Source organism: Calidris pugnax, unplaced genomic scaffold (assembly GCF_001431845.1).
Source record: "Calidris pugnax isolate Ruff unplaced genomic scaffold, ASM143184v1 scaffold219, whole genome shotgun sequence".
NCBI lineage: Eukaryota > Metazoa > Chordata > Aves > Charadriiformes > Scolopacidae > Calidris > Calidris pugnax.
This window is the reverse complement of record NW_015094507.1, coordinates 8,405,531-8,416,783: the sequence shown is the minus strand read 5'-3', so window position 1 is coordinate 8,416,783 and position 11,253 is coordinate 8,405,531. Positions and strand designations below refer to the sequence as shown.

Genomic DNA, 11,253 nt, shown 5'->3' with positions numbered 1-11,253 from the left:
GGACAGCTGGGCCTGTCCAAGCAGGGAGCCAGCACTTCAGTCACCTGCTCCCTCTGTGCCTTGACCTGGTGTTTTTGTTAACTATAGAGAGGGGGCCATTTTGGTGCCGGAGCTGGAGAAGGAGGGCCCCAACTCCTCTCTCGGACAAGGGGCTGCGGTGGAAGGCAGAAGCTTTGGGTCAGTCAAGCAGGTATTGCCTGGGTCAGTGCTTAAAACTACGGAAACGTTGAATAGTCAAGTCTTCAAAATGTGCGTGCCGACAGGGGCTGTCCAGTTCCAGAGTAAAGCTGCTGTGTTTGGCTTTCTCTGGGGCCAGTGCCTGAACTGAAGGGAAAAACTGCTGGTCCTCCCAGCAGCTGGGATTTTTGCGTCCCTGCCTGCTTCGGAGCAGGACAGGGAGCTGAAAAAGCTGCTGGGCTATCCCAGCCTGGAGCTGGGATTTGAGAGGGGAAAATATGAACGGATGATACGTGAGCTGACAGTAGTTGACAGGGGTACATCACTTGTATTTCAACTTAGAAGATTTAATTTTATTTTAATAATTCTTTTGTACTGCTTTTTTTTTTTTTTTCTGGAGCTTTTCTTTCTCTAATGCATGTGTTTTCACACAATAAAGCAAAGCAGATGCGCTTCTGCATGGGCTGAGGGAGTCAAACTGGATATAAAGACAGTGTATCCCGAACAAGTTTTCTTACTTAAAGAAACACAGGAAATTTGTTTTTAGATTGTATCTTTGGGGGGTGGGAGATGCGTAGGGTAGGAGATCAGCTTATGTATTTATTGATTAGCATATTCACAGTTTGAGGCAATTGTCAATCACATAAGATAAGTCAGTCTTCAAATAAATATGCGGCGGTGAATAATTTTGCAGAAACCTCAGTGGTAAAGTTAGCCTTGTGCACAAATGCTGGCGAGGTTCAGCTCTGCAAGAATTGGGCACGCAGAGTGAGCTTTGCTGGCATCTGGATGCTTCACGTCTTTACACTCCAAAGAAGTTCTGGCTTTGAACTCCATAAACGTACGTTTGGAGAAAGCGGAGTGGTCAGAGCAGGCTTCTTCACAAGAACAATATGTTTTGGCTGAATAAGTGCTTGCTCTACACTTTTACAGATCCTTGTTTTGATTTATATTTTGCATGTTTTTGTTTGTCTTCTCAGACAAAACTGTGTATTTTTTTATGAATGTTTTGAATCTAGCTAAAAAGGACAGCAGACAAACCCACGCACTGATCCAAAAAAAAAAAAAAAAAGACTAATTGGCTTATTTACTCAAAATCTGGGTCCTTTTACACTGAGTTATGCAAAATTGCCACAACAGGTTTTGTTAGTATTTGAATCTAGGGTCGTATTTTATGATTAGACATTAAGGAAATTGGACAAAAGATGTAGGTCAAACAGTATAATTAAAAATACAGACCATCAAATTGTATCCAACAATAGCTCACTTTCCTGCTGCTAATGAAATATGCTAGCACAAATTAGTGGTCTGTAACTTAAGTGTGCTGGAAAGACTTTGTCCTAGTACAAAAGGCATTCAGTTTGAGCATGTGTGTTACAATCCTCTAACCAGCAAAGCTGGAGGTTGGACATAGCTATAAATCCAGTGTGTTCTGGGAATAGAAGCTGGCAAAAACACTCCCAGCAAAATAATCAGGGCAGGATCTCGCTGGGATTTGGATACTGGCTAACATAACTAAGTGCAGATGTTTATGTGGACCAAAAGACATTCCCAGAATAAGAGTGCCGTACAAACACATGGTGATTTTTATAGCAGAAAAAAACCCGAGGAAGTGGGGATAATAAATCATATGCTCTTATTTCTGATGAAAGATTTTCTGTTATCCTCAGGTGGTCTGCACTGAAGTGGGCGAGGCTGCCTCTGCCATATCCCCTGCTGGGGTCTGTTGAAGCTTCTGGAGGTCGCTTGGGTTGCAGTTCTGGTGCTTGCCTGAAGGTCTCCAAGGGCTCCCCATGTGGGTCCCGTAGTATGTCTTCCATCAGTGGAGAGAATCAAGCATTTCTGAAAGCGTTACCCTAAGGTAACAGCTGAAACAGGTCAGATGAATCTTATCCCAAATTCCTGGTTCTCTCTAGCAACTACAACGGGAGTCTGGGGTGATCTGTGAGCTTAAATGAAGATATTTATACTGTACAGAGTTAGGCTGGAGAAGTTCTGATGAAATATGGAGCTCCTTCCTCAGATTTCTGGGGATCCTGAGTTAGCTCTTGAAAATCTTCAAAAGTACTGGGTAAGTCCTGGGCTGGTGGTAGCCTGGGAATCCTGTGCATTGCCCTGCGTCCAACCATTTTTCCTCCTGTTTTCATGTCAGTTTCTCATCCATTGGCCTAAATGTGGGTGCCTGTCCTGAGAACACGCTTGCTGTAACTTCCCCACGATGAGTAGCCTCACTGATCCCAAACTAGGAGATGAGGAGCTCAGTGCTCTGTGGTTCAGAAATACAAGACTACTATAGGGTTTTATTTTTCTTATGATGACTTCTTTTTGCAACTTGAGTTTGTTTATGGACAGCTTTATTATTTTGCCAAAAGTTTTGCTTTATACCCTGAAAGATTAATTCATATTCCCACTACATCACTCTGCTACCCTAGCTTTACTTCCATGTTCTCATAAAGCAGAGTTAAATAATTCCTATTAGTTTTATAGCCCTACCTGAATTATTTTTATCTGAACTCCACTGCTTGCATAGTGGCATCTCTTCTTTTCTTTTGGCTCCTTCTTACTTATATAGCTGAAAAAAATGCCTACTCTTTATTTTCCGTAGTAATTTTTAATGTAGCTGATATTTCTTGTTTTCGTTCTAGGCTTCCCTAAGCCTAGGCCTCTGATATTTTAATTTTTTCCTTTTTTCTTTTTTTTTCCCCTGTTTTGGTTCTGTGCCTACTCTTGATTACTTTTTGGTGGGTTCCACTATCCTTACTTCCAGAGCATTCCCCCTGCTTTTATTCTTTTATTTTGCAGGCAAAAGATTCTACAGCTTCTCCAGTGTTAAAATTCTTGAGGTATTAGTTGCATGAGTTTTCTAATTACTTTTATTAGTTTCTCTAAATTAGCTCTTTTGGACTATAATACTTTACATACACTTCTGGTTTTATTCTTCCATTCTAACTCAGATAACGATCACTTCTCTAATGTTCTCACCACTTACCAAAACTCTCTGAAATACCATCTAGGTTCAGTGAGTAACTGAAGATATTTCAGTACTAATCTAATTAAAATCTCCATCTCTATTCCTCAAAGTAAGTAAATTAATGCAAATCGATTCCCTTTGACCTTTTACCTCTACTAGCTGTTCATAACTGTCAATACATTAAAATACCAGACTATCCCATCACCTTTACCATAAATTCGGTCTTTCCAAAGCATCTCATATCCTGCTGCCAAGGTGTGGTTTCTATTCCACTTTGTTTATATTATGCTTACAGTGTCAGCTTTCATGTCTTGCCTCACTAGTTCAAGCTCTAACCTAGGCATCTCTTTGTTGTGTATGAATATACTGGCTGCTTCTTACTGATTTCACCCAGGTCTCTAGCTGGGTTTGGTAAAATCTTAGATTTTTTAGGTAACACTTCCTTTCTCATTTTAGTCATCCTATCCCCTGGTGTATCTTTTGTTCCTTTTTATTTGAATTTCCTCTTCTCTCAGCTGTGAAATTCATCTGAAATTCAGAGATTTGAGTTCTCTGATTCCTTCCCACAGTTGCTTTCTTTGCAGCTCTTACCAGCGAGGCCAGTTCCATAACAAGAGGTAAGGATTTGCTCAAGACCTTTGGATACCATCAGCCAAGAAGAGTGCCTGAAAGGTACATCCTGCACTGCTGTATTCAGCCTGTTGGCCATCTCCTGTGTTTGTCAAGTTAGACCTGTGACTGGACCAACAGCTGTTGTTTTTCAGTGGTCTCTCATGAAAAAAAAGGAGAAACTATGTCCCCAGAGCAGCCAGTTTCTGCAAAGCATTTAGAAATAGGTGCTACAGATGGTTGCTCTGTGATTACAAATGAGTTCACCTCTTCTTCCCCTTTGCCCGCAAGAAAGAACCCCCAAACCTTTCTGCAACAACTTGCTTCTTCCCTTTAAAAGACTGTTTCCTTTTTTGTTTTTGCTTTCTAACTCATTATGTCCCTCACTGACAAGTGAATAGAATAACCATAATTCCAGATGTTGGGAAGAGAGCACGGCTACATTAGAAATTCTCACAAAGCACGTATTTCCCATTAGAATGGAGTGACTTTGGTATTAGTGGATTATTTACAGACAGTACATTTGCAAAAAGTGGCATGTCTTGCAAATTCTTTCATTCCTTGTATTCTGGTAAACTTCAAGTGATAGTTTCAGGTGAGACAAATGGGGAGAAAATAGAATTTGAATGTAAGCGTATTTTGTTTCGGAAAGAAATGAAAGCAAAAAGTTTCAGTTCTTCTTATGTAAAATGTTTTCTTCAGCACACTATGTTTCATTTTTAATTACCTAACATTTCTGAAGTGTCCTTAAGAAACTGGATGAGGGAGGCAGAAGATGGCATTTGTTAGTGGTGTGCAGGAGGATTCTTGAAAATTTTTGGCCAAAACCATTTTTTCTCCTATTTTCCTCAGGCTGGCAATCAAAATGGGAAATATCACATTCACCCAGTTCTGTTCCTGATATTAAAAGGAAAGTCTTCTTGTTAAAGGAGATGGTGAATAACCAATTATTTAATGAAGTTGCTATATATTATGTATTGTCTATATAGGAGTGGGCATTTGTGTTTTTATGTAGACAGTTTTCCAGGTCCAGAATTCACAAGTGATTTGCTCTTGATAAAGGAGCTGCTTCTTGACTTATTTAGTCTTTTGGTCTACCAAACTGAAATAGGCAAAATGGATGAAGTATACCAGATCTCTTCTACTGGCAAGTCCAGCAGCTGGAACAAGAACTAGCAGCACAGCTGGCAGAGCCAAAGGCAGAAATAGAATACAACTGGATACTCCAGGGAATACCAAGTTGGGCATACAGGTAACAAGAATTTCCTGGGGAATGAGGGAGAGAGTGAGATTATAGCAATGTATTGTGTCTCTTTGGAGATTTTTTTAGTCATGATACAAAAGTCATGTGTTTATATAACTGTTCGGTTTTGAGACCTGAATACACACATGGGAGCCAGGAATAGCAGCTTTTTCATTGTGTGTCTACCACAGAATTATGGTTGAAATGGAAAAGAATGTCAAAACATAAACTAAATTGATTTCATGTGTGTATTGCAAACAAAACTTTAAATCTCCCTAGCATGTCAAGTATTTTCTTCCACTGAAGTAGCTTCAGACATAACGCTGAGATGTATAAACAGAATGGTTGCATATAAGGCAACTGCTCTCACTTTTCTCAGCGATGATGAGATGCAAGCTATGGCAATGTACCCGGGTTTGGAATTATGTTTCAAGGAAGCTTTAGAACACCTGGAGAATATTTGGAGGAAAACAGAGGTCAAGGACGCTTGACCAGCACACGTGAGGCAAAAAGGAGCTGGACTTATGTCTCCATTTTCTCTGGGTTATAAGTCTTCAGACACATGGGAGATTGCTGTAAAGACATAGGGAATAAACTTCTGTTTGCACTTATGAATAGGACAGAAAATAATGGCCTAAATTCAAACTTTCCAAAGATTCTGTTAATTAAACACTCATATCTGGACTAGGAGGTTGCTGACCATCCTTGATTGGAGGTCCTTAAGAAGAGGATAGACAAACACCTTTAGGGAACAGATTTACTTTTCCCTGCCTGAAAGCAGTGGAAGTTGTAGATGATCACACAACCCCTCCAGCTCCTATCTCCTTAGGGCTCTAAGATGTTACAGCAGTTTCCCATGTATTGTTTTTGGACAAGACTCAGGAGCCCTTATTTTAATGGTCCAATTTTCACCTGTGTTTTTAATTTACATGCATTCCATTTTATTCAGTGAAAAAAAAATTCTGTAATGTATGCTTGCTGTAAGTATATGGATGCATGAGAATTAAAAAATAGTTTTCCTCCAGAGGATTTCTCAGCCCCTCCTTCGGTGATATGTGCATATTAGGAAGGAAGTTGTCTAAATTGTGAAGGATGCCTGTCAAGGAGCTCCACTGCATAGTTGTGGGTTGAAATAATGTGCCCATAGAACTGACAAGCATCCAGATGGACTTTTCAAGGGCTTTGACTGAAAAATGGAGGTGGAAGAAAACAGTTTGCCAAAAAATGTCTGCTACTGAAATAAATTCTGCTGCTTTAATATAGGGTTTTCATACCATTTAACTTGCATACTGTTAATTTCACCATGTGAGTCATGTTGTGCCTGAAAAATGTTTGGTTTATACCAGCTGGTATGTAACAACCTGTTAAGCTTTTTTTTTTTTTTTTCTGCAGTTCTGTTCCAGTTCCAAAGGATGCTTCTTATTTCAGAAAAGAAAGGGAGTGAATACTAAAGAAATGCTTACAGGTAGGCAGCTATAGGATACACTGGCTTAAAAAAAATTTCTTTGCTCTTTATCAAGTAGTAGCTGAAAATTAAAATCAGAGAATGTGATACATTTTTTGGAGTCTGGGCCTGTAAAGACAGAATGGGAAGGGTCGTAATGTTGATTGCACGTTAGTAGAACAGCATAACCTTTCTTTTATTTGACTAGCAATGTGGAACTGGCTCTGCAGCATTTGTTTATGTGACAACTCCCAATTAAATTCGAAGTCCAAACATTTTTTCTGTGTTTGCAGCTTTTTTTTTTTTTTTACAGTATCCTGAAAAGGAGATCTATTCACCATGTGCTCCGTTTGCAGGTGACAGAAACAAAACCTCTTGTTATTCAGGCTGATGCCGTGCAGAGGGAGTTAGAGAGCTGCTGGAGAAGGGAGCACACAGCAGCAAACTTGCCTCTGGTTCTGCACCAGGTTGGGCTCCCACTCGCTGCGAAGAGCCTGGAACTTTCCTCTGGCCCAGCAGGTTGCACTGTGCACATTTGAAAATAAAAACTCCTTCCTGAAAACGGGCACGAAAATGTTAGTGCTTGCAGTTTCCTTGTACAATGTGAAAATTTCCTCTTCTTTTTCTTTAAAGGACAGGAGTTTAAGCCAGGTCAGATGGGCCGGGATGAGGTTCTCCCATTTCCATGGTGCTTTTGTGCTGCTGTTTTACTTCTGTATTGTGGGTCATTTTTATTTTCATTTTTAAAGTGGAGTTCAAATTTCTAGGTCCAGTGGACTGAATTCTGTCATTTTCCTTGTATTAACTCCTTTTTTTTTCATTCTCACTATAATACTTCTACTTGGACAACTTAGGGGGAGTACCCTTCGTGGATATATATAACAGCACAGTGGTCTTCGGAGACTGATTAGCTGTTGTTTTGGTGTTATTCTCTGATGCTTATGATGATCTATACATTGCTTAAGTATCCTATAATGTTAAGCTGCTGTTGCTTACAAATATGTGATTTGTTGGTTAATTCTGATTTTATTCAGGTTTTTTAAAGACAGAATTACTCAGCTAGTCCAGAGTAAATATTTGCACATGCTTAGGTGGAAGAGATTTTGTACACACAGCAGCATTGTTGAACAGTTTCATCCTCTCTATCAGGTAGGAACCAAAAGCTAGGATCTAGCACATATATATCTAGCACAGTAGCCATTTATGAAAAACAAAGTGTTAGCAATGGCACTTTTTTTCCATTCTAATAAAAGCTATTTACCTTAAGTCAGTTTGTCTAGAATTTGTCTCTGGGCATTCACTCTCAGCGATCTGCTAATGGTCACTAAGAGCTGCTCAGAGAGACTCACTATTTGAACTGAAATTCGCTTTTCCTCATTGGGTTGGGATTCGCAGCCTTTAGGAAGGAAATAAGCCTCTGAAATTACTCTCAAACTAGGATTCCTTACACGATAGAAATGCAATGGCCTTCTAGCTATTAGGAGAAGATACAGAAATGTGAAAATGACAACATCTCTTTTATATACATAAACAGAAGCAAATTAGTCACATCATGGAAGAGTAAAACGATGCAGCCCGGTGGCAAGGAAAAGTTTCCTGGCAGGAAAGAAAAATCCGGTGAATGCAGTGACACGGGAAGGTCGGATGATTTGCACTTGGTGGTTCGTGTGTCACCTATGCTCTCTGGAGGGTGTTCACCATTTTCTCTGGGTAAGATGAGCATTTTTTGAACAGTGAAGAATGATTATGAAACATTAAAGTCTTGGATAAGAAAGTAAACTGAGGAAGATCAAATCCAATGTAAAAGAAATCTAGAGGTTTGTAGATAATGAGCTCGACTGCGTACATATGACATTCAATTCTTTTAGCAGACTGATTTTACTAGAAAGGAAATACTGCAACAATAAAGCTGAACTTAGGTAAATGGAATAATGAGCTCCCTGGGTGCAGCATAGGTAGTGTTGTGCTGCTTGGATTTGAGATCCAGGATGAGAAAGGAAAAGTCTCTCCAAGCTTTTTCTGTATTATTACTGTGATGATGTTTTAATAGAGCAGGACACTGTCAAGGGGCTGAGTCATCTCAGTGAGTAGACTAGACTTGGGGAGTATTTGTTTAAGTGTCACATTTTGAAGGCAAATGTGAACACTTCCTTGTTTTATCTTGTTTGTTTAATGATTTCTTTATATGAGTGCTACAAGTCATTGACAGTGAATAAACTTTTGGAATTATACACCATGGCAACTATGGTTTGTTTTTTCTCTTTTGTATTTTATTACTAAATTTGCAGCTGAATAGTTTGTATGCTTTATAAGTGACTGGGAATAACAACAGTTCTGTTTTTATCTCCAGGTTCTCCAGCAGTTGCCTATTTCCCACAGAATAAATGTGGCTGATGAGAAATGTCCTTATGTGGTCCAAGACAACTGCGTCAAATTAAGAAATGCTTTTGACAGAAATTCAGGTATTTTTAATATTGATGTGTTTCCCTGTTCAAGAGTTTTAAGAAGAAATGGTGAGAAATTATCCGGTTTCCTTTAAAACCACAAGTTCTACAGATAATGCATTTGTTGATGTGTGGTTCAGAAAGATACTTGTGGGATCAACTCGGTGGAGAATCCAGGATGTTGTACTGATTATGCCAAACCCTGAAACTTTCTGCAAGAATATTATTTAACATATTTCTGTGGGTGGGCTGTTTCTGGAGAAGCTAAGAGAAGAGAGCTATTGTTTTAAGACTTATACTCAAGTATCTCTAGAAAAATCTCCTTGTGGTTATTTTCAAGTTCTCTTTCCTGTTGAAGGAAGCGGGGAGTGATGTTGCTTATGTAGAGTTACCTGTGTGAATGGTACTTAGCAAGCAAGGCAGCATTCTTCTTGCAGAGTGTTTGAACCATATGATTTAACCCATGCTTTTACAGACAGAGCGGGAATAGTGTGGAACTGGGGGAGCTCACAGAATTGCCTATGGAAAAGCACAGCCCCTCTATCCTGGGGATGAGGCAGGGCATACACCACCTTCTTGCAGTTGGGAGATGGGCTGGCCAAGGTGGAGGCAGGAAAAGGTGCTGTGACTTGTCCTTCCCATCTCCTTTCTCCACAGAAGACCTCTTCCACAGGGGATGTGCAGCTGTGGGTCTGCACAGGGGAGCAGTGCGCAGCCCTGGTCTGGAGTGGCACTGCCCAACCAGTGACAACTGTTTGAGAACAGTGCTAAGGGAAGTGCAGATTTACCTGGGACAGACAAGGGACCTTTAGTCCTTAGTGGTCTAAGCTCTGACTAGTCAGTTGGTGCAGCCCTCTTTCATTCAGGGGGCCAGTGGGGGTCCCATGGTGGGAAGACATGAGAGCACTGCCCCGGGAGTACAGCATGACTGGTATTAAGGAGCAGGGAGAGGAGGGTTAAACTAGGTCGTTTTGATCTTCAATATCTAGTTATCTAATATTCGAGGAACAGTATCATATTACCATCATAAGCTTCATTCATCTGCTGTCTAGATCATAGATGAAACAACAGAATGATTAAACCAGACATTAAAACCAAAGCTGAAGTAAAGCATGGAACAGAAACGCAGATGGCCCTTTATTGCTGAAACAGTGAGATAATAAATTAGATTACATGTAGTTTCACTAAACCCCAAGAGTTTTACTGAACTTTAGCAACCTGTAACTTACGTATTAGAATGTTTGCATGTATCAGCAGTGCCCACCAGCACTGGGTAAAGAAGAATCGGTTCACACTTATTTGGACTTTCAAAAATCTTTGGAAAAGTAATAGCAGAAAAAGTGCTGCTGTTTGTTATGGCTTGACCTAAATAAAAAAACCAACCAAACAACCCCCCATTGTTAAATATACCTGTCAAATAGCTGAAAAAATGGAAGAAAAGAAGGCAAAATTTACAGGAATACATTCATTCAAGGATGAATGAATACTGATATCCTTCTTCAAAGCCCTGAGCAAGCCTCAGATGAGGTAAAGAAGGAGGAGAAAACATTTCAGTTCTTCTAAAAATGGGTGCTATGTTGCTCAACACTGATACCACTGAAACTCAGCCATTCCCAGTACACCCTTGTTTCAGAAGTTTGTGATAGCAACATCATGCCAGAATCAGATACCGGAGGAGTGATAACCCTGAAATAGTAACATACTTGAAGTTCCTGTGGCATGTGAAGATTTGGGAGGTGTGTGTGAGAGAAGAATGTTGTACGCCCCTGAGCCAGGACTCTGTTCAGGCAGTAGGGTTTGTTAGTTGGCATCGTTTCCATGCTAGAAGATAGGCTCTCCTCCAAGGACCATGGAGGTGCCCCGGCCTGCAATAGTTGTTAGTCTTTCAGGGTCTGGTGGAAGGCCCTTCCTTGAAAAAAAAAATGCAAATAATAAAAATCCATAAGATGTGAGTTCCCCCTTCCCATCACATTCCATTCTCTGACATATTTCTGCTTCAGGACAAAAAAAGGGAAATTACATCATTGTGTGGATGCAAAGCAAAGGACACTGACAGCATTGCTGCCAGTCATCTTACCATCACGCTGCTTAAAGTGTTGAGGTTCTCCAGCTGGTCTGATTATGGCTTTTTGCAGAATCCTGCCACAAGGACACTGGATTCACTTTGCTCCGGCACAGCACTGAAACTGAGAGGCTGAAACCTCAGCTTCAGCTTCTGCTTCCTCTCTTTGGCATTGACTACAACCTTAAAGCTCTCAAGAACTCAGCTGATGAGATGGAGCTTTTTTCCTTAGTAACTGAAATGTACTTCTAAATATAAAAAAAAAAAAAAAAAAAAAAAAAGAAAAGAAGAAAAAAAAGAGTC

At 40.1% G+C, this 11,253-nt stretch overlaps 1 protein-coding gene across 1 annotated transcript in view; it reads left to right on the top strand.

The window, feature by feature from the left end:
* Nucleotides 1–4,854: 4,854 nt before the first annotated feature.
* Nucleotides 4,855–11,253, top strand: part of LOC106901588 (transmembrane protein FLJ37396) — a 60,335-nt gene continuing 53,936 nt past the window's right edge. Inside the window, 5 exon segments of the mRNA XM_014964434.1 lie at nucleotides 4,855–5,009; nucleotides 6,393–6,465; nucleotides 7,479–7,593; nucleotides 7,979–8,154; nucleotides 8,795–8,906. The gene's annotated coding sequence lies outside the window, so the exon portion shown is untranslated.